The sequence below is a fragment of the Sturnira hondurensis genome, unplaced genomic scaffold (genome assembly GCF_014824575.4).
Source record: "Sturnira hondurensis isolate 20B ecotype Veracruz unplaced genomic scaffold, ASM1482457v3 Scaffold0014561, whole genome shotgun sequence".
Lineage (NCBI taxonomy): Eukaryota > Metazoa > Chordata > Mammalia > Chiroptera > Phyllostomidae > Sturnira > Sturnira hondurensis.
In genome coordinates, this window is record NW_028087192.1 from 44,722 (window position 1) to 50,721 (window position 6,000).

A 6,000-nucleotide genomic window follows, 5' to 3' on the forward strand; every position below is an offset into this window, starting at 1 on the left:
CAAATATCTTTTATTCGTACTTGGGATAGGAATACCGAATGTGAGATCTACACTCTTACCAATATTGTTTTGTTTTTATTTTTGTTTTGTTGATTTTTAGAGAGCAAGAGAGAGAGGGAGAAACATTGATTTGCCGTTCTATTCATTTATGCATTCATTGGTTGCTTCCTGAGTGTGCCCAGACCAGGGATCAAACCCGCAACCCTGGTGTATTGGGACAACACTCCAACGGACTGAGCTACCTGACCAGGGCAACTCTCTTACCTGTTATCAAGATTTTAAGTGTGCGTTATGGTGTCATTAACTAGAAACACAGGATGTTCAGGAACTCTCCAGAACTTGCTCACCTTGCATAACTGAAACTTCACATCCATTGAATAATGACCACCCGCTTTCTCCCTTCCCCGGCTCTTCACCATTCCACGCTCTGCTGCTAGGACTTTTTTCTGAGGTGGACTCTTGCAGTGTCTGTCTTTCTGTGACTGGTTACTTCACTCAGGACACAGTCCCCCAGGTTCATCCCTGCTGTTGCCTGTGGTAGGACTGCCCTCTTTTTCTAGGGCTGGAGAATAGTCCCTCAAAGGTGTCTAGGAACACCCCGTGACTATGGTCAAGGACTGTAGCGTGACACTCTGATCACCATACCACCACCCACTGTCATAATTGTCTCCACTTTCCCGGGCATTAATTGGGTGCTAACGATGGAAGAGCCCTGGGGCAGCTCAGCCATCTGGGGTTGGTAGTATCACTACTCTCCTTCACAGACAGACTCCTCCAGGGCAGAGGCCGTTGGGTGAAGGCCGTGGTTGAGAACATTCCCACCTGAGCAGCTCGGATGTTAACTCCCAGGCAGCACTGATCCCAGGGGGGGCTTAAAGAGCCCTGTGGTGGGTCAGTGGCCAGGTGTGGCCTCGTTTCACCTGGTGAGCACGGGCCGAGAAGCTCAGTGGATCTTTTCTCTCCTAGACCTTGATTATTGGTTGACTCAGATGCTCTCCACCGAAATTCAGACCTGATAGTTTCATTCTGCATTTCTTACCTGTCCTGAGTTGGGCCACGGGGCACACATTTTAGAGAAATGTGTCTTTTAAAATAACTTTATTGACCGATTTGAGAGAGAGAGAGAGAGAAGGGAGAGAGGGAAACATCGTTTTGTTGTTCCGCTTCTTGAGGCACTCATGGGTTGATTCTTATATGTGCCCTGACCAGGCAGGGATCAAACCTGCAAGCCTGGACATTGGGACAACACTCTAACTAACTGAGCTAACCAGCCAGGGCCAGAGAAATGTCTTAATTTCCTTTTTGTTGTTGTTGTTCTTTGGCAGCTGCCCCATGGTCTGACATAGAAGTTTAAAAGCCATGGGATGTGCCATGCTCTCTATTATATTTATTTTTGTTTTTCATCTGCACCCAATGATATGATTTATTTTCACTGATTTTAGAGAAAGAGGTGGGGACAGGGAGAAGCATGGATCGGTTGCCCTCAACCTAGGCCTGTGCCCTGGTGGGGAGTCAAACCTGCAACCTTTTGGGGGATGGGAGGACACTCCCATCACCTGAACCAATTGGAAGGGCTGTTGTTTAATACCAAAAATCCAGGCTAAGCCCTGGTTGGTGTAGCTCAGTGGATTGAGCGCGGGCCTGTGAACCACACGATCGTGGTTCAATTCCCAGTCAGGGCACATGCCTGGGTTGCAGGCCAGTTCCCAGTAGGGGACTCATGAGAGGCAACCATACATTGATATTTCTCTCCTTCTCTCCTTCCCTTCCCCTCTAAAGATGAATAAATAAAATCTTTTTAAAAAATCCAGGCTGAGTCAGGAGGTCCTAGGGCACGAAGAGACATATATTTAGAAACATTACTAAACCGCTCAGTCCTGGAGTCAGGCGAGTCCTGGACCTCAGGCAGAGTGGGGGCCCTCCCTCTGAATGGGGGAGGGAGCCACCTGTTGGACACCTGTGAAATTCTAAAACCTGACCCGAAACAGGTTTTAGAATTAATTACTCCATTGACCAAACATTGTTGGGAGTGTAGGTGGTTGTCACTCGCAAAGCAAATCCCGTCTAGGCTCTTTAGGTTTGGACAATAAAGGCCAAATAAGCAGGAAACTATTTAGCAGAAGCCACACCTCAAACTTCGTCTACACAGGAACTCTCGGCGTGATTCTCTGAGCCTATGTAGCACAGCCCCACCTCGCCCTCCTCCTGTCTTCGGAAGAGCCTCATCCAAGGCATAGCCATGGAGGAGGGTAAGGCGGGACTCTCCTTCCTCATCTCAGCTGGTGGCTCGCTGCTCTTTCTGCAGCCGACAGAACTCCCCCACTAGGAGTGAGCACACAGCTGGCCTCACCATTGTCAACTGGTTCATTAGTAAACATTTGGAAAGACAGAAAGAAGCAATACAAACTTAAAGAATCATTTCTGAAACAGAGAAACCTGGTTTTTCCTCCTCTGTAAGGACGGACCAATTACCCTTCCCCAAAGCAACTTCTTGGCCACAAATTAGAATTACAGAGGGATTTTTTTTTCTTTTCCACCAGCCTAAGGAGAAAAAAAAAAGACAAGATTATATCAAGTATTGTGAATGGATGGTCACCAGATGGGAGGAGGGGCTAGGGGCTGCCAGAGGAGAAACTCACGTAGCCTAGGCCAGGTTGCTTAGTTCGTTGGATCATTGACCCATACTGCTAAAGGTTGAGGGTTCAAGTCCCCGTCAGGGCATGTTCTGGAGGCGACCAATGTCTCGCTCATTCTCTCCATCTCTTCGCTCCCACCCCACCCTTCCTCTCTGCTTCTAAAACCCATACAAACCTGACCTCAGGTGAGGATTAAAAAAAAAAAGACACTCAGGTAGAGTATAGAGTCCCTCTCACCACCTAACATACGGTCCCAGGATGAACCATGTCTTCATGCCATCTAGCGATTTTCATATCAGAATTTTAAACAGGGGGGACACTGAAAGGACCCTGGAAATGTTGAGCTTCCCATGTCATAGGTCAATGGGTACAGGTCACCCCCAAATGAGCTAGAGTTTGAGTGTTCCATAGGGCTTCCCATGAGCATCCAGGATGCAAGAGAGCAGGGTGTTTAGAGACATATCTGCCCACCAAGTAATAACGACCATTTAAAAAATGGGAACACATTGATTTTTTTTTCTTGGTTCATGGACATCGAGCCACAGGCGCATGGCTGGTGAGTCCGAGGGCCACACACGCTGTGACAGATAGGGCAGGTCACTGCAAGCCTTTCCCACTGCAACCAGGTATTTTTCTTAGCTCTTCGCCATCCACTGCTGTAGCTACACACAACTCTCCTCCAGATGGCTCCATGTATGATGCCCCCAGAGGGATTATCAAGGCTGTGTTCTTGGAGAACTTTCCCCAAGATGGGTTCTTGATAATAAATGGATTGAGAAAAGAAAACGTACCAAAGCTTATAATGATAGAAGGAGAAGCCCAATGTGTGGCCAACCAAGCATCGACTTCATTATCATAATGAATAATTTGAATGCCATTGTCCAGCAGGTGGGAAAGATGAGCAGGCACCAAAGATAAGTTTCCCATATCTAGGAAGGAAGCGGTCTGCATGGATGGGTCCTGTTTCTACCAGGAAGCCATGAGGAGAATAATGACACTACAAACTCATCTTATGTACATTCCGTCAACAGCAGCATCAACTCGTGAGCCTACAGGACCCGTTGCTGTGTTGGGACAGCTGTCTGCCTGCCTGGTTGGCGGCTTCTCATCCTTGAAAAGTCCTTGATCTCCGCTGTAGATGGAGGCGAGTGTCAGGGAAGGGGCGGATCGTCATACACTATCAGGCGTCTTCTTTAAATGAGACATGCGAACCCAGGAGTTAATTCCTCTGGACTTCTGCCAAGATGGAGGCATAGGTGGAAACACTGTGCCTTCTCCCACAACTAAGTTTGAATACAACAAAGGTTTGGAGAACAAAGACACAGCCAAAGAACAGAAAATTGAATTATATGGAAGTCCGACTACAACTAACCGTTCCACCGGAAGGTAAGAGGGGCGGAGCCAGCAGCGGAGCAGGGTTGGGTAGGAAAGATCCCCAGACCTAGGCGCGCAAGTGGCCTGGACCCAGGGTGCGGGGCAGACTGAACGTGGTCGCACATTCGCGCACAGTGAGACGGACCGCGCAGGCCCCATGGGGCAAGGGCTGACAGCGGTGGCACACTCGCGTGCAGTGGGATGAAACGCGTGGGCCTGGTGACTGTGGCAGCTGCCGTACCTGTGGGGGCCATGGCAGGAGACGGCAGACTGGACTCCGTTGCTCCTCTTTGACCCCGCCCCCACATACAGCGTCACAACCCAGCAACTGAGTTGCCCTGCTCTGGTGAACACCTAGGGCTCCGATCCTGCTACGTAACAGGCACGAACGGCCCAAAAGATGGCGCAAGAAGAACTCAAAGTCCCAGAGCCGATAACTCTCAGCAACCGAGAAATTGCCAGCCTCTCAGAAGCACAATTCAAGACACTGTTTATCAGGATGCTCACAGATCTGGTTGATTATAGTCACAAATTAAAGGAACATATGAAGGCTAAACTAATTGAAATGAAGGGAGATGTCCAGGAAACCAATAGCGATGGAAAGGAAACTGGGACTCAAATCAATGGAATGGACCAGAAGGAAGAACAAAATATCCAATCAGAAAGGAATGAAGAAATGAGAATTCAAAAAAATGAGGAGAGGCTTAGGAACCTCCAGGACATCTNATGAACAGTGAAAGGACAGCACACTCACAGTTATTAACAACCACACCTAAAACAAAAGCAAACCTAGAGGACAGCTAGATCAGGAGTGGAACCATAGAAATGAAGAATACATGGAGGGTTAGAAACAGGGGGGTGGGAGGAGGAGAAGGGGCAGAAGGCACAGAAAATAGCATAGACGGTAGGTAGAAAATAGACAAGGGGGAGGGCAAGAATAGTTGGAGAAATATAGAATCTAAAGAACTTGAGACACGTGGTTATAAACTAAGGGGGGAGAATGGTGGGGGAGGGAGTGTGCGGGTGGAGGGGAATGAAGGGGGGGGGGAATAGAACAACTGTAATGGTATAATCAATAAAATATATTTTTAAAAAAGGAGTTAACTACTGAGTTGGGCTGCACATGGGTTAGTTAGGAGCACCTGGTAAGGTCCCGCCAACGAGGTTGGAGAGAGTCCTTGATTTGATGTCTCTTCCAACACACGGAATCTCCTGGTTGTAAGCCATGATCTTTAAAATGCGCAGTGTGAAATGAATCAGTCACTCATCTATCAGTTTCTTTGTGCTGGTTAATCAGCCCCTGACACTGATGTAGAAGGTCCCCCTTCAGCAAAATTGGTCCACAGGCCCCTTCACCAGATGCACAGGAAGGCCAGAGACCAATCCCGAAGGAGAAGGTTCACGTTCACCGAAGGGTGTGGCTCTCGGGTGGAGGTGCACTCTAGGGAGAGCTTCTGTCCAGGGCAGAGGGAAGGCTTCTGAAGCTCTGTCCAGTTGAACTTTGGTGTCCCTTTGGTCTGTCCCCCAGTCCAGAGGGTGGGGTGAGGGGCACGTGAAAGTGCTGCAGAAGGGGCCAAAGGTTCCAGGCAGATTTGGTGACCTGCCCAGTGAAATGAGTCCTCGGTCACTATGGAACTCAGAGGGATTCCCCAGTGGGGAGTTATTCTTTCTCACAAGAATTTCCAGACATTAAGGCTGTCGCTCTCCTGCAAGGCAACACCTCAACCCAGTGAGGAAACATACAAGTCATCACTCGTGTTCATTTGTGTCCCTGACATGGTGACTTTTGGATAAAATGCCAACCTCACATGGACCCACAGGGAGTGGGAAATGTCCTGGGACCCAGGGAGTGGGTGCCTGGGCTGCACTTTGGACAGACAGGACACCTGCTGTACTCCTCATGAGCTACCGCAGGAGAAGGTCTCCAGGGACAGTGTTCACTCCATGGAATCACCTTTCCAGGACCCCAGTGTGGTGGCTCCTGTGCAGG